General features: G+C 42.4%; 3 protein-coding genes across 4 annotated transcripts in view; 1 reads left to right on the top strand and 2 right to left on the bottom strand.

Moving 5' to 3' along the window:
- The window catches only part of ACAT1 (acetyl-CoA acetyltransferase 1), a 976528-nt gene that overhangs the window by 649172 nt on the left and 301822 nt on the right, over positions 1–25534 (top strand). The window lies entirely within an intron of this gene.
- The window catches only part of CWF19L2 (CWF19 like cell cycle control factor 2), an 808601-nt gene that overhangs the window by 482113 nt on the left and 300954 nt on the right, over positions 1–25534 (bottom strand). The gene's annotated exons all lie outside the window — the stretch shown is intronic.
- SLC35F2 (solute carrier family 35 member F2) overlaps positions 1–25534 on the bottom strand; it is a 65974-nt gene that overhangs the window by 31378 nt on the left and 9062 nt on the right. Inside the window, exon 2 of one of the 2 annotated variants that reach the window (XM_050758709.1) lies at positions 7755–7861. The exons of the other annotated variant lie outside the window; for it this stretch is intronic. The gene's annotated coding sequence lies outside the window, so the exon portion shown is untranslated. The remainder of the gene's footprint in view (positions 1–7754; positions 7862–25534) is intronic. 2 annotated transcript variants of the gene reach the window in all.

The raw sequence follows: 25534 nt of genomic DNA on the forward strand, positions 1-25534 counted from the left end.
AAAAGTCAAATTTTAAAAAACAGGTAAGTGTAGTGGCATACATGATCACCTCACAAAGAAGGTAAGTAAAAGAAAGAAAATCAGTGTTTTCTTTTTGCTCACTGGATTATGTCTTACTCAGAATAGGTGCTCAGTAAATGTTTATTTAAAGTTAACAAAAAATGCTACTATTATGAAGATGGCATCATGTTAAAATGCAAGGCAGACAATACTGTAGACAAGAGGCCCTCAAAGGTGAACTCAATGAATGTTACAGTGGAAAAAATACAAGCTCTAGAATTAGATAAAACTGGGGTCTGGATTTAAAATTGAAACATGAAAAAGAAACAGGTACAGGCAAGTGAAAACAGTGGTGCACACCATGTCTTGTTCTGGAAAAGGCTAGCATAGAGTGCAATTTAGATGTGGCCTTCAGGAAAAGATTATTCCCTCTGAACATAGTAGAAAGACTCCTAGTCTTTGAATCCGAAGATCTAACTCTACTCTTTATTAGTGTTAGGTAGTTCTCTTACTTTTTTTTAAGTGAGTGTAATACCACCTTTATGCGCCTAAGGGTTAACTGATGTAACCTATCAAAGTACCTAGCACATCCACCCACCTGAGGCACTGAGTGCATTTTATTTCCTTCTTTCCTCTGGCTTGCCCAGCCTTTTGGTAACCTCTTGACCATACCTGTCTATTCTATATATGCACCGTCCAACAGAGTACCCTCTACCCATATGCAGCTATTGAGTGTTTGAAACACAGCTAATGTGAATAAGGAATTGAATGTTTAATGTTATTTCATTTCAACTTAACTAAAATGGCCATATATGGAGAATGGCTACCAAATTAGACAGTGAAGCCAGGGATCAGCATTGTGCCACACTGTAGATGTCACCACAGTGATAGACATGTTTGAAAAGTAGCTCTTGAGCACTTGAAATGTGGCTAGTATAAATGAGGAACTGAATGTTTCGTTTTATTCTATTTTATTTATTCTATTTATTCTATTTGGATTCATTTTCACTTAAATAACTGCATGAGGCCGGGAGTTATAGCATTGAAGGACACGGTTCTAGCCTGGTGCTTCTCAAACTTTCATGTGATATGAATCATCTAAGGCTCTTGTTAAATCGCAGCTTCTCATTCTGTAGGTTTGGAGAGAGGCCTGAGTTTCCGCTTTTTTTTTTTGAGATGAAGTCTTGCTCTGTCGCCTAGGCTGAAGTTCAGGGGCACGATCGCGGCTCACCGCAACCTCCGCCAACTAGATTCAAGCAGTTCTCCTGTCTCAGCCTCTTGAGTAGCTGGGATTACAGGCACCTGCCACCACACCCAGCTAATTTTTGTAGTTTTAGTAGAGACAGGTTTCACCCTGTTGGTCAGGCTGGTCTCGAACTCCTGACCTCGTGATCCACCCGCCTCGGCCCCCCAAAATGCTGGGATTACAGGCGTGAGCCACCGCACCTGGCCTGAGATTCCGCATTCCTAACAAGCTCTCAGGAAATACTCATGCTGCTGATCCATGGACCAGACCTTGAGTGAGCAAAGGTCTACAGCAATGCTTCTGATTCTGAGGTCTGTCAGCTTTTAGGAATCCGTGGAATAAGTGAATGCAATCCATGGGCTGTTCAGGATCTGTTTTTGACACTTCAAAAACTTAATAGTACTTCTGACTTTTGCTGGTGAAAGTGCAAAACGATAAATCTCTATTTCAGCAGGAGAGTTTGGGGGTGCTGATTTGACAATTTCTAGCAATTTTGTCTCAAGGAATCTACCCCAAGGCAACTCTGGCAAAAATACAAAAAGGTGTGTCTACAAAGCTATTCATTGCAGCACTATTTATACTAGCAAAAGACTAAAGGAAAAAAATAAAATGTCTAACAATGGGAGACTAGCTGAATAAACACACAGGATTACTACTGTACAGCTATAAAAAGCAAAGCGCATATTTATATGTACTGTTATAAAGTGACTCCTTTTTTAAAAAGGAGAAGCAAATGTGGAGAAAAATGGGTATGGAATGCAAATATTTATCTATAATTTGTTAATTTTTTAAAAGGAAAGACAAAATAAGAAAATTTTTTTTTTTTTTGAGATAGAGTTTTGCTCTTGTTGTCCATGCTGGAATGCAATAGCTCACTCTCACTGCAACCTCTGCCTCCCAAGTAGCTGGGATTACTGGCATGCACCACCAAGCCAGACTAATTTTGTATTTTTAGTAGAGACAGGGTTTCTCCAGGTTGGTCAGGCTGGTCTCAAACTCCTGACCTCAGGTGATCCATTCTCTTTGGCCTCCTAAAGTGCTGGGATTACAGACGTGAGCCACTGCGCCCGGCCAAACCAAAACTTTTTAAAAGTTGTGTACAGGGCAGCAGAGGGAGCAAAGTAAAAGGTGTATGTCTGAAGATACTTTGTTTTATAGATTTGCCTTTGAGGCCATGTAAGTATGTTACATAACTTACAATTATGTAAAACAAAAATGAAATTTAAAAAAGCCACATCTAAAATAAACAAAATTTAAAATAAACTTGATGTTTTAAAAGGTGGTAGCAAAACCAAACAGACAGGAATTATTTCAAGAGACTTTAAAACATACTAATTTGACAGTACACTCCTAATAAAATATACCATAGGATCAAAAAGAACGGTACAATAGCTTAAACTGTTTGGATACAGTGTTGATATTATTTTGGGAGTATGTACAAATACTGTGGAATACAGAAGATAAGAAATTACATTGATGGGAGCCCCTTTAACCTCTTCTGGCTTTGAGGGCCGTGTCCCCCTACAATATGAATACTGCATATACATATTGATATATGAATATTGTATATACATACACATACAATATGAATATTGATGTATTCATTTGGGATATATAGAAAAAAGAAGATGAAATTGTAAGATCGAAGAGGTTAAGTTAAAAACCTTATAGTTTTGAACTTTATTGAAAGGTACAATTGACTCATGAGTACTTCGTAGTATGTCATGAGTATTTCATAATATATACATATAGATATCCTATCTCCCCTAAAAAGCTCTGAAACAATGACTAATCCATTAATTATAAACACCTCTAGTGTCTAGATAATGGCAACTAAATACGACCTCCCACTAAAAAGAACTAGGAACCAGGCACAGTGGCTCACACCTGTAACACCAGCACTTTGCGAGGCTAAGGTGGGTGGATCACTTGAGGTCAGGTGTACAACACTAGCCTGGCCAACAGGGTGAAACCCCGTCTCTACTAAAAATACAAAAATGGCTGGATGTGGTGGCTCACCCCTGTAATCCCAGCACTTTAGGAGGCCGGGGCAGGAGGATCACCTGAGCTCAGGAGTTCGAGACCAGCCTGGCCAACATGGCAAAACCCCATCTCTACTACAAATACAAAAATCAGCCAGGCATGGTGGCGTGCACCTGTAATCCCAGCTACTCGAAAGGCTGGGGCAGGAGAATCACTAGAACCCAGGAGGCGGTGGTTGCAGTGAGCCGAGATTGCACCACTGCACTCCAGCCTGGGCGACAGAGCAAGACTCCATCTCAAAAAAAAAAAAAAAAAAAAAATTAGCTGGGCGTGGTGGCGCACCTGTAATCCCAACTATCCAGGAAGCTGAGGGAGGAGAATCACTTGAACCCAGGAAGCGCAGGTTGCAGTGAGCCGAGATTGCATTATTGCACTCCAGCCTGGACGACATAGTAAGACTCCGTCTCAAAATAAATAAAGTAAGTAAGTAAACAAAAATAAAAAGAACTAGGGCTTTTTGGAGAATGGCTGATTTCAGACCTGGGGCAGGGAATGTACAAAATAAGCCTGGAACAACTTGTCACACCAAATAGTAAGAAAACTAAGGATTGAATCTATGACAAAAATAAATTCTTAGCACTGGGAAGAATAAATGCAATGGAATGAAACACCTCAAATGTTGAAACCCATGAGTTAATAGCAATACTGGCTGGGCACGGTGGCTCAGGCCTGTAATCCCAGCACTTTGGGAGGCTGAGGCGGGCGGATCACGAGGTCAGGAGTTCAAGAACAGCCTGGCCAACATAGTGAAACCACATCTCTATTAAAAATACAAAAATTAGATGCGCAGGTGGCAGTGCCTGTAATCCCAGCTACTCAGGAGGCTGAAGCAGGAGAATCACTTGAAACCAGAAGGCGGAGGTTGCAGTGAGCTGAGATCGCACCACTGCACTCCAGCCTAGGTTAAAGACCGAAACTCCGTCTCAAAAAAAAAAAAAAAAAAATAGCAATACTAAAAAATTTTTTAACTTGCTGGTCTTCTTTGGTGGATGCTAGGGAATGAACTTATTATTTTGAAGACTGGTGAATAAAAGAAATCAGTCAATGTTTATCCTGCCCTTCTTATACAAATTATACCTCAGAGTAATCAAAGAGTTGATGACAAGGAGTTTGTCCTTGTGGAAATAGTCTGTACAATAAATTAAGAGGGGACGACAAATAAAACATCACTTTAGGAGTCCTAATTAAATAATGGATCTAGACAAAACATCAATAGCTCCTAACATAACAAAAAAGAAACAGACAAGAAAACATTATATATCTCCTGTCATGATTTGAATATCTGTCCCCTCTAAAACTCATGCTGAAACTTAATCCTGGCCAGGCGCGGTGGTTCCTGCCTATAATCACAGCACTTTGGAAGGCCGAGGCAGGCGGATCACTTGAGGCCAGAAGTTTGAGACCAGCCTGGCCAACATGGTGAAACCCTGTCTCTACTAAAAATACAAAAAAACTAGCTAGGCGTGGTGGCGCACGCCTGTAGTCACAGCTACTCAGGAGGCTGAGGCAGGAGAACTGCTTGAACCCAGCAGGCGGAGGTTGCAGTGAGCCAAGATCACGCCACTGTACTCCAGCCTGGGCGACAGAGAGAGACTCTGTCTCAGAGCAGGAGGTCGGTAGGAAAAAAAAAAAAAAAAAAGAAAGAAAAGGAAAAAAAAAAAGCTCATGCTTGTAATCCCAGCACTTTGGGAGGCTGAGGTGGGCCAATCACCTGAGGTCAGGAGTTCGAGACCAGCGTAGTCAACATGGTGAAACCCCGTCTCTACTAAAAATACAAAAACTAGCCAGGTGTGGTGGCAGGTGCCTGTGATCCCAGCTACTTGGGAGACTGAAGCAGGAGAATCATTTGAACACAGGAGGCAGAGGCTGCAGTGAACAGACATCGTGCCACCACACTCCAGCCTGGGTGACAGAGTGAGATTACATCTAAAAAAAAAAAAAAAAAAAAGCCTGTTTGACTCTCAGTGTACCCTTCTCGCCCTATGATGCCTTCCACCATGCTATGACACAGTACAAGACCCTCACCAGAAGCCAAACAGATGCAGCTGCCCAATCTTTGAACTTCCCAGCCTTTAGAGCTGTATGAAATAAACTTCTTTTCTGTATAAATTACCAACCTTGGATATTTTTACAGAAAAAAAAAACAAACTAAGACATCTCTTCATGGTAGTACACAATACCTATGAAATCTTACCAAAAAAAAAAAATAGGACCACAGATTTTTTTAACCTGGGGTACATGGACCAGGTCCATGAAAATATTCTAGGGTCTGTGAATTTCAGTAGAAAAAAATATATATATCCTCATTTTCAGTAACATTGAACTAAAATTTAATAATCGCTTCAATTATAAATGTAGGCAACAAACTATAGTGGTGCTAGCAATACCTAAGACTTTGCTGCCAAAAGAATTCAGATATTTTCATTTCATATGGCAACTGTAGCTAAAATTTCAAATAAAATTTATATTCATCGCTACTCCAAAATCATGGTAAACCAGGCACGCTGGCTCACATCTGTAATCCTAGCATGTTGGGAAGGCCAAGGCGGGAGGATCACCTAAGGCCACAAGCTGGAGACCAGCCTGGGCAAAACAGCAAGACCTCATCTCTATAGAAGTTTTAAAAAATAAAAAATAAAAAGGCTGGATGTGATAGTATGATCGTGCATGCTTGTAGTCCCAGCTACCTGGGAGGCTGAGGAGGCAGAATTGCTTCAGCCAAGGAGTTTGAGGCTGCAGTGGGCTCTGATGGCACCACTGCATTCCAGCCTGGGCAACAGAGCAAAATGCCATCTCTTTAAAAAAAAAAAAAAAAAAATCATCATAGTTAAAAACTCATTGTGATATTTTGTTACTTAGTAAATTTTAAAGAAAAGAAGCCTCTATATTAACATATATCCCAATTTACTTTTTAATAATTTGACAACTAAATCTTTGCAATTGGTTTCCATTATAATCTTATATATTTATGCATTTAAAAACATTATCCTAAGAAGAAAATACCGTTGGCCGGGCACGGAGGCTCACACCTGTAATCCCAACACTGTGTGAGGCCGAGGCGGGCGGATCACAAGGTCAAGAGATCGAGACCATCCTGGCAAACATAGTGAAACCCCATCTCTACCAAAAATACAAAAATTAGTCGGGCGTGGTGGTGGGTCCCTGTAGTCCCAGCTACTCGGAAGGCTGAGGCAGGAGAATCACTTGAACCCGGGAGGTGGAGCTTGCAGTGAGCCGAGATCACACCACTGCACTCCAGCCTGGCAACAGAGTGAGACTCCGTCTCAAAAAAAAAAAAAAAAGAAAAGAAAAAAAAAAAGAAAATATTGTTAACTTATCAGAAAGACACAATCAACAAAAACCAAAATGTGAAAAACCACATGATAAATGAACTGTTTCTTTAAAAATAAAGAGAAGAAGGTAAGCCTAAGACAGAAAAAGATATAAACATAACAACCTATTAAAATACATGGGCCTTGTTTGCATTGTGATTTGAACAAACTATTTTTTTTTAATTATGAGATAACTGAGAAAATTTTAATATGAACTGGGTATTTTATATTAAGGAATTATTGTATATTTTTAGATGGAATGATGGTATTATAGTTGCTTTTAAGTTCTTATCTGTTAGAGATTAACATTGATCTGTGCATTACATTACGTGATGCCTGAGATTTACTTTAAGATCATCCAAGAGGAAGAAAGTGGAAGTGTATAAATGGAACAAGAATGAACTGCTGACATTCACTGAAACTGGGTGATAAGGGACAAGTTGCAGTGGCTCACGCCTGTAATTCTAGCACTTTGGGAGGCCAAGGCGGGCGGATCACTTGAAGCCAGGAGTTCAAGACCAGCCTGGCCAACATGGCAAAACCTCATCTCTACTAACAACACAAAAATTAGCAGGGCATGGTGGCGCATGCCTGTAGCCCATTTGGGAGGCGGAGGCAGGAGGGTCACTTGAGCCCAGGAGGCAGAGGTTGCAGTGATCCGAGAACACACCACTGTACTCCAGCCTGGGCAACACAGCAAGACTCCATCACAAAAGAAAAAAAAAGAAGGAAACTGGGTTGTCATCACAGTAGAGAATAGTCTCTACTTTTATTTGAATGTTTCCATAAAACTTTTTTTTAAGTCAACAGAAACCCTACATGTACCCATGCCAAGGCTGTCCAGACAAACCAAAACATCACTTGTATTTCCTTTCAGCTCTAATTATATCAACCAAGCGGGGTAACAGTCATTTTCTCTTGCTAACCAGAAGTTCTAGTGTCTGATTAGTTAAAAGAGAGAGAAAAAAATAAACTCATTATTACTTAACAAATGAGTATTGGGGAAAGGGCGTCAAAATATTTCAAAACATAAGATTCCTGGCAAAAAATAATAATAAAAGGGGTTCATAATGTAAGAAAAACCTGAAGATTGCTAATCTAATATAAAATGTCTCACACAGTATTCTACTTACTATGTGTATGGCTTCCCAGGTAGGTCACAAGCTCCTAAAAGGCAGAAACAGCGTCATATTCATCTTTGTTTATCCAGGATATGAATCAGTATGGGCTGGCAGAATTGCTGCAAAGGTAAAAAATGCCACCAGAGAAAGCTGACCTTTCTGAAACCTCTGTTAGTTCAACTGGAACAAGTAGGAACAAATGGATTACAAGAAGAAATCAGTCTACAGTTTAACTTGGAAACGTGTCAACCCAAATGCGACTATCAGAAAGCATTCAACTTAAAAATAAAAATGTAAAATAAGTTGCAACATTCATGGGAATGGGACAGAGTGATAGTATCTGCTCCCATCTCCGCCTACCAGGTAGCTGGGACTACAGGCACATGCCACCACACCCAGCTAATTTTAAAGATTTTGGTAGAGACAAGGCCTCACTATGTTGCCCAGGCTGGTCCCAAACTCCTGGCCTCAGGCGATCCTCATGCCTAGGCCTCCCAAAGCACTGGGATTATAGGCATGCACCACCGCACCCAACCAACAAGACAATCTTATCTGGTTGCAAGGCAGATACAAAAGTATCTTCATGAAGTGGGGGGACATGTAATTTATTTGCCGTTGTTCTAGATACACGAAGCAACTTTAATCCTGTATTTCTTCTAGATACACGAAGCAACTTTAATCCTATATTTCCCAGATAGGTTTTTCTTTTGAGATGGTCGCCTTGTGACCGTTTGTCAAAGTTAGCAGTGACGATTCTCATTAAAAACTACCACCTTTATTTTCAAGTATAAGTGTAAGTTTGAACAGCAAGAGCTACTTTCTCCAGAGACTGGTCACTACCAAATGAACTGATCATGATGTTCCAGACAAAGAGAACTGGAAAATTCTGGCAAAGAACAGGAATCGAGAGGTTCAGGTGTCAGCCTTCTTATCTACCACTCTAGAAATATGCTCATAAAGTTTTGCCAAAACCACAGTCTTGCTACTTAATAAAGCAATAAAGCAAGCTTTTTCAAAAATTACCCTATAAATTATAACACCAGTTATATTTTCTTATGGAGCAGGACATTTCTGAAATTGGCAAAATATTCTTTTTTCTGCTGATCTTCACCAAATGTTATACTGCATTTCTTAGACTATAGGAGGGGGTGGGTGAGCTAATTTTGCAGTATTCTATAGCAATACAACAGAAGTTTAGAGCAGAGCAAGCTTAGTATGGGTCTAGATAAGGCAAATAACCCACTAGGTTATATCCAGTCACTTTACTTGTAACTCAGGATATTTCCAATCAAGACAATGTCTACCTCCGAGCATTCCCAATGTTGTTAGTTCCCAGAACTGGTTCATTCTATTCTGAACAACAGAAGGCCTGAAGCCAAAAGACAGTAGTGGAAGGGTTTAGAAGTCAATGATTTGATGAACTGATTGATGGATCAAATTGCCTGATTGATTAAACCTTAAAAGAATCAGATAATTTGGGTGGGATTATGGAAGTTTTTTGTTATTTTCTTTTTTATTTTGTACATACTAGTTTTCAAACAATGAGAAATCTATTTACAGCCAAGTGTGGTGGCTCAAGCCTGTAATCCCAGCACTTTGAGAGGCCAAGGTGGGCAGACCGCTGAAGCCCAAGAGTGTGAGACCAGCCTGGGAAACATGATCAAATGACTCCTCTACAGAAAAAAATGCAAAAATTAGCTGGGCATGATGGCATGCACCTATAGTCCCAGCTATTTAGGAGGTTGAAGTGAAACGATCACCTGACCCCAGGAAGTTCAAGGCTGCAGTGAGCCACGATCACACCACTGCACTCCAGCCTGGGTGACAGAGTGAGACCTTGTCTCAAAAAAAAAAAAAAAAACTACATTCCATCTTAAAAGAACTAGGAAAGTACAGGGACTAGAAGAAAACACTAATTATAACATTGGAAGGCTTCCCCTTGACTCCTCATGTTTAATCCTTGTGGCTAATTTGGACTTGCAGCTCACATTCCATCTTTTGTTTCTCTCCCAACCTTTTCTGGTCTGTGATTAGACCAGATTTCCAAACTGCTGACTTAAAGTTCCCTGCACTTGCCAGTGGGGTACCCATCATCATCAAGTATTTATTATATTCATGCTAATGGACCCCATCAGAATACCTTGCCTATGTTTTCTATAGTGGCTCCCAGTTTACAAAAACTCTTCTACACCCTATCTTATTTTTGATCCATTTGCCAATGCTGTGTGGTTACAGATGAAGAAACTGAGGCTAAGAGAGGTGAAATGGCCGGGTGCAGTGGCTCACGCCTGTAATCCCAGCACTTTGGGAGGCTGAGGTGGGCGGGTCACGAGGTCAAGAGATTGAGACCATCCTGGCCAACATGGTGAAACCCTGTCTGTACTAAAAATACAAAAATTAGCCAGGTGCGGTGGCACGTGCCTGTAATCCCAGCTACTCAGGAGGTGGAGGCAGGAGAATCACTTGAACCTGGGAGGCAGAGGTTGCAGTGAGCCAAGATCACGCCACTGCACTCCAGCCTGGGTGACAGAGTGAGACTCTGTCTCAAAAAAAAAAAAAAAAAGAGGTGAAATGGGTTGCCTAACTGATGCTGTTCAAAAGTCTCAGAATCAGGTTCAAAATACAAACCTACTGGCATAAGTAGAGTGCTTTTGCTAACCATGTTCCCTCCTACATGACTCTTGCTAAAATAAATTCCCAATAGAGGATGCATTCAAATGTTGATGAAAATGAATGAAGCGGCCGGGCGTGGCGGCTCACGCCTGTAATTCCAGCACTTTGGGAGGCTGAGGTGGGTGGATCACCTGAGGTCAGGAGTTCGAGAACAGCCTGGCCAGCATGGTGAAACCCCATCTCTACTAAAAATACAAAATTAGCCAGGTGTGGTGGCGCATGTCTGTAATCTCAGCTACTCGGGAGGCTGAGGCAGGATAATCACTTGAACCCAGGAGGCGGACGTTGCAGTGAGCTGAGATCGCGCTATTGCACTCCAGCCTGGGCAACAAGAGTGAAACTCCATCTCAAAGAAAAAGAAAATGAATGAAGCTACAAAAACACAGGCTAGATTTCCACAGCTGTAAAAATACAGGCTAATGCGGTTTCTGTCTATAAATGCCCAACCTTTTATCTGATCATATATACTCATATCATATATACTCATATCTGAGTATATTTTTCCATACATTTTATAACAGATAACAACATATTGCATGACTACAGATTCAGTTATTATAGAACTATAATTATTTTACATTTAACTTGGAATTTTGCATGCAAAAATATCCTAATACACTCCAATCACATTGTCCACACTACCGACACATACAACTCCTGTAATACCTGACAACTGTAAACCATCATAATATCATCCCATAGCCAATAAGATAAAAGCTACCAATATCAAGTCCTGTAGAAAATGAGAGTTATGGCCGGGCGCGGTGGCTCAAGCCTGTAATCCCAGCACTTTGGGAGGCCGAGGCGGGTGGACCACGAGGTCAGGAGATCGAGACCATCCTGGCTAACATGATGAAACCCCGTCTCTACTAAAAATACAAAAAACTAGCCGGGCGTGGTGGCGGGCGCCTGTAGTCCCAGCTACTCGGGAGGCTGAGGCGGGAGAATGGCGTGAACCCGGGAGGTGGAGCTTGCAGTGAGCCGATATTGCGCCACTGCACTCCAGCCTGGGCGACAGAGCGAGACTCCGTCTCAAAAAAAAAAAAAAAAAAAAAAAAAAAAAAAAAAAAAAAAAAAAAAAATGAGAGTTATGCAGGAAATCAAACGGTTGCTAAAGAGGCCAACATTCAATGCCTTAAATCATTAACATGCACACTGACACGCAAAAACAGAAAAGTCTGGAGCAAGAGCAAACAGCCACTTAAGGTATTTGAAGGTAATTGCACCTATGGCCTGAACACAGCACACGTGGTAAACTGCAGCCTTGTCTGCAGGAGGTCATCTATCTCAAAACAATCAAATCAGAGGTTATACCTGTGTCTTTTTTCAAGACAGGCCTTTGCAGTAGCACACCACTTCAAGACTTTTACCTAGAGACTGGACTGTGTGCGAATTTTCCCTGCCTGCTTAGCGGAAATAGTCCAAACCTGGAAGGCAACTTCAATAGCCCACAGTGACTTTTTCTTTTTTCCTTTTTTCGAGACAGGGTCGGATCTCACTCTGCCGCCCAAACTGGAAAGCAGTGGCATAATCAAGGTTCGCTGCCGCCTCAACCTCGTGGGCTCAAGTGATTTTCCCACCTCAGCCCCCAAGTAGCTGGGACTACAGGCGTACACCACCATGCCCAGCTAATTTTTTGTATTTTTAGTAGAGACAGGGTTTCACCATGTTGCCCACGCTGGTCTGGAACTCCCGGACTCAAGCGATCTGCCTGCCTCGGCCTCCCAAACACAATGACTCTTATTACCGTCTCCTTAATGGTACCCAATTCAATTCAGCACTTGTTTTTTTAGATCCCAACGCTGTGTCAAGCTATGGGAACACAGAGAAATGGAGCCCCTGTCCTCATGGAATTCACAATACAGCAGTGAACAAGAACAGTAAAGCAACAATTCCTAATGTGGTGAGGATGAACAAAGAGATGTGCGAGGTAGGATGAGATCTAACCAAATCTGGGATTCATGGAAGGCCTTACTCATAAGGTGATATTTCATCTAGACTTCCAGAATAAAGACAAGTTGTTTGGGTCAATAAAAGGGCTATAAGAACTGTCATCCCAGCAAAGGGGACAGCATTGTAAATTCCCCCGCATGAATGGAGCCTGAAGATGCAGCTCATCCAAAGGAATCAGTAGTTTTCTAATCCGTGGTATAACTTAAACAGTCAGTAACAATTATTGGTTCATTCTTTCAAACACCGAGTATGTGTAAAAGGTTGTGGGTGAAAGAGCTGAGTAAAGGTTTCCTTGACATTTTATGAATTATCACTTACACCTTTTCTTTTTCTTTTTTGTTTCCCTGCTGTTCATGAGCTGTAGAACTATTGCTTACATTTTCAGGAACATCTAGGTGTTCTTATTTCTTTGTGCTCTAAAGCTTTTTTTTCTGGTGGGGGGCATCATTTCTAGGTTCTACCACTAAATGTAGGTGGAAGAATATTGGCCCTCCAAAAGTGTCCACACTCTCTCCCTCACCCCGAACCTGCGAATAGGTTACCTTACAGGGCGAAAGGGACTTTGCAGATGTGGATTAACCAGGTAGCCCCAATCTAATCACATGAGACTTCAAAAGGGAGAACGTTTCTCAGCTGTAGTCAAAGGGAGGTATAACAACAGAAGGCTCAGAGAGATGCAACGTTGCTAGCTTTGAAATCACAAGCCAAGGCAGGCAGGCGGCTTCCAGAAGGTGGAAAAGGCAAGGAATTGATTCTCCCCTAGAACCTACAGAAAAGAATGCAACACCTGCAACACTTTGATTGTTAGCCCGGGAAGACCAGTGTTGGCCTTCTGACTTACAAAACAGTAAGATAATAAATTGGTGGTGTTTTAAGCCACTAAATTGGTAGTAATTTATAACAGCAATAGAAAATGAATATTCTAAGTCAATAATGCATGTGATACTTTAAAACAACACTTGAATCATAATGTTATAACTATTTACATTCATCTCAGTGAATTTCCTTAGCAACAAAATAATCACATCGAATAAAGAGTCTATTAAAAAATTGCAGGCAAAGCTGATCAGGAGCCACCTTGGATTAAAACATTTTCATCGTTTGCCAGGGAGAAAATAAAACCATGCCATCAAGCCAGAAACTGCTGAACTAGTTCCATGCAAACCAACAAAAACTGAAAGTATAAATCCAGTGATTTATTCTTCTGTATTATGTCCCATGTGACTCTTAGTGAAGAATACAGGGGACACATTAGTACTGTCCCACCCCCTACATAATAAAAGACAGGGAAGTGCTAGCCACTGACTGAGCTCTTACGTATATTAACATACTGCATGTTCATACAATACTATATATGTATCATTTTGCTAGCATTTAAGTCTTTTAACCAAGTTTATGTGCCAAATAAATAGCAGCACTAGATTAAAATCCAAATATGATTCCAAAGCCTGTGTTCTTTACATTTTGCCACACTAAAAAATTGAAATAAGACCAGGAGCAGCAGCTCACGCCTGTAATCCCAGCACTTTGGGAGGCCAAGGCAGGTGGATCACTTGAGGTCAGGAGTTCAAGACCAGCCTGGCCAACATGGTGAAGCCCCGTTTCTACTAAAAAAAAAATACAAAAAATTAGCTGGGCGTGGTTGCACAGACCTGTAATCTCAGCTACTCAGGAGGCTGACATAGGAGAATCAGTTGAACCTGGGAGGCAGAGGTAGCAGTGAGCTGGGATCGCGCCACTGCACTCCAGCCTGGGTGACAGAGTGAGACTTCATCTCAAATTAAAAATAAAAAAGTAAATTGAAATAATTGTGGGAATAAAGATACTAAGAAAGGCGCCCACTACCAGAACGATGACCTCTAAATTCCTATGACATTGTGGTTGTAATCCTATTTTTTCATTTTCTGTATTTTGCCTGTAGTGTTTTATATGTTCCACTTCCTTTACTAGATTCTAAATGCAGACATCGTGTTATGGATATTTTTGCCACCCACCCACCCCTACCTTATATACACATAGTCTCACAATATCTAGTAATAGTAATAGTAATAATAATTATGACATCTAACACTTATTGAGTGTATACTATATACCAAACACTAATTTATTTAATCCTCCCAACAATCCTACGAGATAGGTACCATTATTATTGCTATTTATAGATACAGAAATGAAGGCACAGAGATGTTAAGTAACTTGCCCAATATCACACAGCTAGCAAATGGCAGAACCTGGAGACCAACCCAAGCAGTGTGGCTCCAGAGGCTGAGCTTATAACCACTGTTATATTACAAGTATACTAAGTGCATCTATTAGGGATTCATAAAATCTTTCTTATCTTAACAAAAGTGAGGTGGCTTAATAAAAATAAATGTGTGTGGGTGCCATACTAAGTACTTATATATGATGTTTCTTTTCTTTTTTTTTTTTTTTTTTTTGAGATGGAGTTTCACTTTTGTCACCCAGGCTGGGGTACAATGGTGTGATCTCGGCTCACTGCAACCTCCGTCTCCTGGGTTCAAGTGATTCTCCTGCCTCAGCCTCCCAAGTAGCTGGGATTACAGGTTCCCGCCACCACACCCAGATAATTTTTGTATTTTTAGTAGAGTTGGGGTTTTACCATGTTGGCAAGGGTGGTCTCGAACTCCTAACCTCAGGTGATCCGCCTGCCTCAGCCTCCCAAAGTGCTGGGATTACAGGCATGAGCCACAGCACCCAGCCTTTTTTTTTTTTTTTTTTTTTTTTTTTGAGACAGTCTCGCTCTGTACCCCAGGTTGGAGTACAGTGGCGCTATCTCATCTCACTGCAACCTCTGCCTCCTGGCTTCAAGCAATTCTCCTGCCTCAGTCTCCCAAGTAGTTGGGACTATAGGCGTGCACCTCCATGCCCGGCTTATTTTCGTATCTTTAGTAGAGATGGGGTTTCGCCATATTGCTCAAACTGGTCTCGAACTCCTGACCTCAGGTGATCTGCCCACCTTGGCCTCCCAAAGCGCTGGGATTACGGGTGTGAGCCACCACACCCAGCCAATATGTTTCTCTTAAATATTACAAAAACTCTTGTAAGATAGAGATTATTAGTACAATTATACTGTTGAAAAACAGTTGTAACAGTTTCAGCTGTTCAGAGAAGTAACTTGTGCAAGATCAGAAATTTAGTAAGCCTATATTTTTCCCATTCCATATATTACTTCCCTGATAACAATAATAAAATATACTGTATGTAATATTGATGATTATGATACCATACAGGGAGATCAACTGGTACAAATTACCCTGACTCTGGCTGGACGCAGTGGCTCACTCCTGTATTCCTAGCACCCTGGGAGGCCAAGATATGGGGATCACTTGAGGTCAGGAGTTCGAGACCAGCCTGGCCAACATAGTGAAACCCCATCTCTACTAAAAATATAAAAATTAGCTGAGCATCATGGCACATGCCTGTAATCCCAGCTACTCAAGAGGCTGAGGTGGGAGGATCACCCAAACCCAGGAGGCAGAGGTTACAGTGAGTAGAGATCACACCAGTGCACTCCAGCCTGGATAACGGGGCAAGACACTGTCCCAAAAAAAGAAAAACATACTATCCTGCCTCTATAACAATGGGCACTGATTAGTCAAACCCACGTGGTTATCTGTTCTACAATTATTTTCATAAGAGATGTTCTGATAAAATTAAGAGAAACTATAAAATCCATTCATGATATCCTTCTCTTTGTCCTCTGGCTTTCATTGGCTGAAATGAGAAAGTGTGAAACACATTTTTTTTTTTTTGAGACGGAGTTTTGCTCTTGTAGCCCAGGCTGGAGTGCAATGGTGCCATCTCGGCTCATCGCAACCTCTGCCTCCCAGGTTCAAGCGATTCTCCTGCCTCAGCCTCCCAAGTAGCTGGGATTATAGGCATGCGCCACCACACCCAGCTAATTTTGTATTTTTAGTGCAGACCGGGTTTCTCCATGTTGGTCAGGCTGGTCTGGAACTCCCCACCTCAGGTGATCCCCTGCCTTGGCCTCCTAAAGTACTGGGATTACAGGTGTGAGCCACCGCACCAACCTGAAACACATTTTCAAATCACCTATTCTCTTTGGATATGGGTCAGAGGAACTTAAGTCTACTGCCTAGATTAGGGGGAAGGGGCAAAATGAAGAGGGCAGGATTCAACCGTGGGCAATATATGGAGTATGTGGCCTCTGCCTCCAGGATCCTCCCTCCCCACAACTCTTCTGGGAGAAAAATTCTAAGAGGAGCACAAACGTGGACACACTCCAAAAGACACACAGGAGCTCCAGCGGGGCTAAAAAGGTGGGTGCTGGGGTGGGATTAGCGTTGGTAACAAACGTGCTGCCGTTTCACGAGTCTGGATTGCAAGAGAGTACATCCCTGAGACAGACATACAACCCTCCCTCTGTCCATCCCAGTCTGGCACAGGGACTGAGCACAAACAAACCCTGTTCTCAACAGGCAGCCAAGAAGCCACATAAAACGTTCAATTCTTAACACCGCCTGCCCATTAGGGTGGAACAGAAGGTTCTGAAGGACGATTCTCTTTAACTATTGTAAAAGCTAAATTTCCCTCATTGCGGATTATCAAAACAAAAATTGCTTTCAACACTTGAGGGGTTTGTTCATTTTGTGTGATCTAAATTGTCCAATGCAATCCTCAGATGAAGATCATCAACTGGCGTGCAGCTGGAAGAATGAAGCCAACAGCAAACGCAATGCACAAAGGCTTACACAGAATCCTGCTGTGTGTGGTTTGGACTCCTGGCTCCTGCTGCTTCTCTGGTCTCTCTGTGGTTTGGCAGTGTAACCCTCCATGATTCTGTAAAGTAATAAATCCTCTTTTTTTCCCTATGAAAGTGGTGAGCTGGACACCACCAACACCTCTAACAACTGACCTACTACACTCATCACACACCAATCAGGCACCTGAAGAAAAACAGGAGTCGGTGACTAATCTAGAAAGCTCGTGGAGACCTGGCCCATGAGGGAAGGGGAGGCGGCGGGGAGATTTCCTGTGAGTCATGTCATCCTTTCCAGCGTTTCAACACCCCACAGGCCCTAAACCAGAAAAAGTGTCATACTTAAACCAGCTTCAACTTCTCCTAATTTAATCCAGACAGCTCTGAATATGCTCAAAAACTTTTCAACTTCCACTACCACACAAGAACTAAATGAGGATTATTGGGGAACCTGCCAGAAGCCAAAACTCTGTCAGTCTCATGTGGGATCTTTAAATCCAGGTAAGTTGCAATATGTATAGAGCCATCTGTTTAACAGGAAAATAATATGGAAAAGGTGGGTATTTCACAGAACAGCAGCTCTTCACAGAAGTACACTAAGGCTGGCTGGGTGTGGTGGCTCACGCCTGTAATCCCAGCACTTTGGGAGGCCAAGGCGGGTGAATTACCTGAGGCCAGGGGTTCAAGACCAGCCTGACCAACATGGTGAAACCCTGTCTCTACTAAAAATACAAAACTTAGCCAAGTGTGGTGGTACAGACCTGTAATCCCAACTTCTTGGGAGGCTGACGCAGAAGAATTGCTTGAATCTAGGAGGCGGAGGCCGCAGTGAGCCGAGACTGTGCCACTGCACTCCAGCCTGGATGAAAGAGACTCCATCTCAAAAAAAAAAAAAAGTACACTAAAGCCAATAAACACACACACAGACCCAACTTCATTAGTGATCAGGCATATGTAAATTAAGATGTTATTTTACATTCATTTGACCGTCAAAAATTTTAAAGCCTTGGCCGGGTGCAGTGGCTCACACTTGTAATCCCAGCATTTTGGGAGGATGAGGCAGGTGGATCAGTTGAAGCCAGAAGTTCAAGACCAGTCCAGCCAACATGGTAAAACCATCTCTACTAAAAATACAAAAATTAGCTGGCCGTGGTGGTGTGCCTGTAACTCCAGCTACTCAGGAGGCTGAGGCACGAGAATCATTTGAAACTGGGAAGCAGTGAGCCAAGATCACGCCACTACACTCCAGCCTGGGTGACAGAGCGAGACTCCGTCTCAAAAAAAAAAAAAAAAAAAAAAAAAAAATTAAAGCTTGACTGGAAGTTGTTTTACAGGATTTCTCACATACAGCTAGTGGGAGTGAAAAAAAAAATTAATTTTTTTATTTTTTTGAGCCAGAGTCTCACTCTGTTGCCCAGGCTGGAGTGCAGTAGCATGATGTGGGCTGAGTGCAGTAGCATGATGTGTGGGCTGAGTGCAGTAGCATGATGTGGGCTCACTGCAACCTCCGCCTCCTGGGTTCAAACAATTCTCATGCCTCGGCCTCCCAAGTAGCTAGGATTACAGGCAATGTGCCACCACACCCCTCTAATTAAATTTAATTTTTTTAAATACAGCCTCACTCTGTCACCCAGGCTGGAATACAGTGGCGTAATCTCAGCTCATACAGCCTCCACCTCTTGGGCTCAAGCAATCCCCCCACCTTAGCCTCCCCAGTAGCTAGGATTACAGGTGTGTACCACCATACCTGGCTAATTTAGGAGTGGAAATTGGTACGACTGCTTTGGAAAACAGTTTGGCATTATTCTATGAAGTCTAACAATCACATTCCCTATAAACCAGCAATTCTGCTCCTAGATATATGTGTATGTGCATGTCTGTGAATGAAAGAAGCCCTTTACACATGATCAATAGGAGACCTGCAGAAGAATGTTTCTAGAAGTCTGTACACAATAGCAAAAAACCTGGGAAAAACCCAAATGCCCATCAACAGCATGAATGAATAAAGTGTGGTATATTCACAGGAAAGAATATTATATAGAGTCAAAGTGAGTGTTTGTATACAGCATCAGCATCTGCAACAATATGAATTAATTTTAGCAATGTGATATAAGGGAATATAAATCTCACCAGATTATAGAGCATGATATCCTTTTTATCAAGTCAAACATGATAATAAAAGCATACTTTTTAGAAATACAGAGGTATGAAGCAGTATTAAAATGAGAGCAACGGAATAGTGAAAGGAAAATTCCAGATTGTGACTATCTCTGGTCTAGGTACATGTAAATTCTAGCTTTAGAGCTAGATGGGTTTATGGGAACTTACTACATTAAAAAATCAATTGAGGCTGACCGGGAGCAGTGGCTGACGCCTGTAATCCCAGCACTTTGGGAGGCCGAGGTGGGCAGATCACCTGAGGTCGGGAATTCAAGACCAGACTGACCAACATGGAGAAACCTTGTTGGTCTACTAAAAATACAAAATTAGCTGGGCTAATCCCAGCTACTCGGGAGGCGGAGGCAGGAGAATCGCTTGAACCCAGGAGGCGGAGGTTGCAGTGAACTAAGATCACACCATCACACTCCAGCCTGGGCAACAAGAGCAAAACTCTGTCTCAAAAAAAAAAAAAAAATTAATTGAGGCTGAGCAGAGTAGCTCATGCCTATAATCCCAGCACTTTGGGAGGCTAAGGCGGGAGGATCATTTGAGCCAGGTGTTCAAGATCAGCCTGGGCAAAATAACAAGACTCCATTTCTACAAAATTTTTTTAAAAATTAGGTCTAGTGATGCACCCCTGTAGTCCTAGCTACTCTGGAGGCCGAGGCAGGAGGATCACTTGAGTTCAAGGCTGCAGTGAACTATGATCATACCATGGCACTCTAGCCTGGGTGACAAAGTGAGACTCTGTCTCTTAAAAAATGTGTGTGTGTGTGTGTGTGTGTGTGTGTGTGTGTGTATATATATATATAAATTAAGCCATTCATGGGCCCACAATGACAGTGTATCATAGGCCAGTGATTATGATTAATCCATTTCCATGCAACTAGGGTCTAAAAAATAAATAATGCTCCCAGAAGATGCATTCTATTTATCCTGACTTTATATACTCTTTGCCATTCCTAGAGATCCAAATAATCCAGAACAAGCCTAGGGATAGACTGCCCAAGGTCTGTTTTTTGTTTTTGACCTATCACAAGAGGCAGAATGGTACAGTGAGTAAGAGCACAGGCTCTGGGGGCCAGACTGCCTGAGGGGGAAGCCTGGTTGCATTCCTTACCACTATGTGACTAATACTGTTAGGGAAAATCACCTCACCCCTCCGTCCTCCAACTTTCACATCTGTGAAATGGCGCTAGCAATAATAGTATTATAATACCTGTCGTAGAAAGTTATTATAAGGGCCAGGCACAGTGGCTCCCACCTATAATCCCAGCACTTTGGGAAGCCGAGGCAGACAGATCACTTAAGGTCAGGAGTTTGAGATCAGCCAGGCCAACATGGTGAAATCTCTTCTCTACTAAAAATACAAAAATTAGCCGGGCCTGGAGGCACACACCTGTAATCCCAGCTACTCAGGAGGCGGAAGCAGGAGAATCACTTGAACCCGGGAGGCAGAGGTTGCAGTGAACTGAGATCATGCCACGGCACTCCAGCCTGGGTGACAGAGCCAGACCCCTTCTCCAATAAATAAATAATAAATAAATAAATAAAGTTATTGTAAGAATTACATGAGTTAATTCACCCTGAGGTCTCAGAATAGTGTGGTTGCTCTCAGTGCACAAAGTAAGCCTTACTCAACAAATGTTATTATTTTTTTTTTTTTTTTTTGAGACGGAGTCTCGCTCTGTCACCCAGGCTGGAGTGCAGTGGCCGGATGGATCTCAGCTCACTGCAAGCTCTGCCTCCCGGGTTTACGCCATTCTCCTGCCTCAGCCTCCCGAGTAGCTGGGACTACAGGCGCCTGCCACCTCGCCCGGCTAATTTTTTGTTTTTTTTAGTAGAGACGGGGTTTCACCGTGTTAGCCAGGATGGTCTCGATCTCCTGACCTCGTGATCCGCCCGTCTCGGCCTCCCAAAGTGCTGGGATTACAGGCTTGAGCCACCGCGCCCGGCTCAAATGTTATTATTGTTATTTCTTGCTTGATATCACAGTGAAAAGCTTAGGAAATGCTCTTCCCCCAAGTATATCCTAAACACTTCTGGAGCAGGAATATCCCCACAATTCTCTGGGAAAATCTACTGCATCCACCCAGCACAACACCATCCTCCTTAATAAGGTTAGACTGAAGAAACGAAATCTTTTTTTCCTTAAGTACTCTTACATTTTTAAGAAATGACTAGAAGGTTCACGCCTGTAATCCCAGCACTCTGGGAGGCCAAGGCGGGCAGATCGCCTGAGCCCAGGAGTTCAAGACCAGCCTAGGCAACCTGGCAAAACTCAGCTATTCGGGAGGCTGAGGCTGGAGGATTGCTTGAGCCTAGGAAGTTGAGGCTGCAGGGAGCCATGTTTGTGCCACTGCACTCCAGCTTGGGTGATAGAGTGAGATGCCATCTCCAAAAAAAAAAAAAAAAAGAAAGAAAGAAAGGAAAAAGAAGGCCGGGCGCAGTGGCTCAAGCCTGTAATCCCAGCACTTTGGGAGGCCGAGGCAGGTGGATCACGAGGTCAGGAGATCGAGACTATCCTGACTAGCATGGTGAAACCCCGTCTCTACTAAAAATACAAAAAAAAACTAGCCAGGCGTGGTGGCGGGCGCCTGTAGTCCCAGCTACTTGGGAGGCTGAGGCGGGAGAATGGCGTGAACCCGGGAGGCGGAGCTTGCAGTGAGCCGAGATCACGCCACTGCACTCCAGCCTGGGAGACACAGCGAGACTCCGTCTCAAAAAAAAAAAAAAAAAAAAAAAAAAAAAAAAGAAAGAAAGGAAAAAGAAATGACTAGAAAGAAATTTTGGATTTACCTGTGGTTTTTCATGGAATCTCTCTGTGTATCATTAACATAAATAACCAAGTTTTTGTGACACATCACTTGTCTGATGGCTTTAAATAACATGGGCTCTGGCTGGGTACCGTGGCTCACACCTGTAATCCCAAACACTTTGGGAGGCTGAGGCGGGCAGATCACTTGAGGTCAGGAGTTCAAGACCAGCCTGGCCAACATGGTAAAACCCCATCTCTACTAAAAATACAAAAATTAGCTGGGCGTGGTGGTGTGCGCCTGTAATCCACGCTACTCAGGAGGCTGAGGCAGGAGAACTGCTTGAACCCTGGAGGCGGAGGTTGCAATGAGTCAAGATTGTGCCATTGCACTCCAGCCTTGGTGACAGAGCGAGACCTCTGTCTCAAAAAAATAAAAAATAAAAAAATAATAACATAAGCTCCTGTCATCATCCAAAATAAACAGCTCAAAATATCTGGATTCAAAGCTTTTATAATTTATTAAAATGAAAACCATTCAAATCTTTATTTGGGATCTATTTATACTTTGACTACAAGCAATTCTAAGAAACTGAGTTATCGGGTTTCTACAGTGTTAAGATGGTAGAAATCATAATTTAGAAAGAACACAGGGTTCCAGAGATATGACTGGTAATAGAAAAAAAAAAAAATCACATGTGACAACCTGGGAGAAAAAAGGCTGAAAAAATTCAGACAAATAATTCATACCAATGCCTATGAACATACTGCTTCCTCTCAGCAGAAAAAAGTTAACGATGATGATCCTGAATCATGAAGAAAATGCGATACCACAATAAATGTACTGTTTATCAAAAGAGTAGTCTCACATATTTGTCTTAAATATGCCATGAAAATTTTTAAATCATGGTTTTTTTCTTGGCAAAATCTCCAGGATTAGTTGCAAATGGACACACTAAGTAACTAAATGGCTTGGCCTACCCTAAGACAGTTGTTCAGTACACACCAATTAATCCTCAAAGAATTGCTGCCAAAATTATGAATAAATGAATTAGCAAACATTAACAATCCATTACATAGTGTCACTCAATTGGATTTAAAAGTGAATTTTAGGCTGGGCACAGTGGCTCACACATGTAATACCAGCACCTTGGGAGGCTAAGGTGGGTGGATCACTTGAGGTCAGGAGTTTAAGGCCAGCCTGGCCAAAACGGTGAAACCCAATCTCTACAAAAATACAAAACTTAGCTGGACATGGTGGCGGGCACCTGTAATCCCAGCTACTCAGAAGGCTGAGGCAGGAGAATCACTTGAACCCGGGAGGCGGAGGTTGCAGTGAGCCAAGATCGCGCCACTACACTCCAGTCTTAGCAGCAGAGCGAGACTCTCTCAAAAAAAAAAAAAAAAAGGAAAGAAAAAAGTGAATTTTAATGCTTAAAAGAATGAGTTTTAAATTATCTGGAAAATTAGCCTGTGTGAAATGATTCGTTCTCTCTGATTGTCTTCAGTAAATAACGACATAAGGAAATTTTTATAGCTTTTCTTTTACAGATAGGGACTTACTCTGTCGCTCAGACTAGAGTGCAGTGGAGTGACTTTGAAATACTGGACTCACGAGCTCAAGCGATCCTCCTGCTTCAGCCTTCTGAGTAGCTAGGATTATAGGCCTAAACCACTGCACATGGCTAATATTCTATTTTTTATTTTTTTGTAGAGACAGGACTCTCACTTTGTTGCCCAGGCTGGTCTCGAACTCCTGAGCTCCAGAAAGCTTCCTGTCTCAGTGTCCCAAAGTGCTGGGACCACAGGCATGAGCAAGTCCACTATAGCTTTTTAATAAACCTACCAAAACCTACCTACACAAGCAATTTCCTGGGGAGGCAATTCACTTCTTCCAAAAATGTGGCTACCTTCAAAAATAATCTCTGAAAGCTATTCAGAAATAGCCTAATTTTTATTTCAGTCTTAACTCATACATCTCATGGGAGGAACTGCTACCATTTCAGTTCTGTGCCAGGCATAAAGTACTGCAGGAACTTCAAAGATGAATTATCATCTCTGTCCTTAAAAAGGCACCCTCCTAGGCAAGTGATAATTATACTTAGCATTACAATACGAGAAGTGCAATGATGAGGTAGGAACAGGTACACAGAGGGGCACCCAACCGAAGATGTGTGTCAGGAGGGACAGAGAGAGGAAACAGGGAAGATTTCCTACTTGGTGCCAACAGCGAAAGCAATCCCAGGAGGGAACTACAGGTGCAAAGGCGCAGGTATGGTGTGCACAAGGGCAGGTCAGTGTCGCTGGACCGAGTGCCAAGTGAGAGAGGGACACTCTGGGAGGTGAACCTGGAGAGGGAAGTGGGCCAGTGACGGAAAGCCTCACAGTTCATGTCGAGAAGCCTGAACTCTCACAAGATGACAAGTGCTAAATGATTCCATTTATATGAGGTATCTAGAGAAGTCAGATTCATAGAGACAGAAAGTAGAACTGTAGTTGCCAGGGGCTGGGGAGGGCGAGTGCAGAGTTATTATTTGAAATGTACAGAGTTTGGGATAATAAACAAGTTCTGGAAACAGATATGGTGATGGTGGCACAGTATTACAAATGTACTTAATCCTCCTGAATGGTACACATAAACATGGCTAAAATGGTACATTTTATGCTATGCATATTTTACCACAATAAAAAAAAAAAACTTAAAAAAGGAATTATTGTGTTCAGGTAAAGAGGAAGAAGAGGAGAGGAGGAGGGGCAGCAGTTTGAGCTCTAACCAATAAACAGTGGCTTTCAGATTTGTTTTAGCTGCAGAACCCTTTCTTCAAACAGCATTGGTATAGACTTAGTAGTTGTGTCTCCTCAAAATTCCTATGTTGAAACTTAATCCCTAATGTGATATTACTTGGAGGTGGGGCCCCTGGGAGATGATTAGGTCATGAAGGCGGAGTCTACATAAATGGGATTAGTGTCCTTACAAAAGGGACTCCAGAGAGCTCCCAAACCCTTTTTACCATGTGAGGACACAGCAAGAAAACAGCTGACGATGAACCAGGGGACACCAAGCCTGCAGGCACCTTGGTCTCAGACCTCCCAGACTCCAGACTGTGAGAAATAAGTTTCTTTGGCTTATAAGTTATCCAGTGTACAGTATCATTGTTATTAATCTGGCATAAAAGCCCAACTATAAAACAAGCAATAGCAGCACACCCTGGTGGGTGCCAGAGGCCAGCCTTGAAGCCCACCAGCTCCTATTCCCTACTTGTCTCCCATGGTGAACCCTAAGGAACCTCCAGGGAACCCCATGAGCCCCTCCAGTTTGCAAATCACTGGGGCAGGTGATGGGAAGAATCCCAAAAGGTTTTCAGCCTGAGCATAATGTAGTGAGATTTCTTTCTTTTTTTCTTTTAATTTTCTTGGGTACACTGGTCATATCACCTGAGATTTCTGAAAGAGTAAAGCAGGTCTGGGTTTTAGAATCAAATGAAACGATCTCAGCTCTGCCTCTCATCA

The sequence above is a fragment of the Macaca thibetana genome, chromosome 14 (assembly GCF_024542745.1).
Source record: "Macaca thibetana thibetana isolate TM-01 chromosome 14, ASM2454274v1, whole genome shotgun sequence".
Taxonomy (NCBI): domain Eukaryota; kingdom Metazoa; phylum Chordata; class Mammalia; order Primates; family Cercopithecidae; genus Macaca; species Macaca thibetana.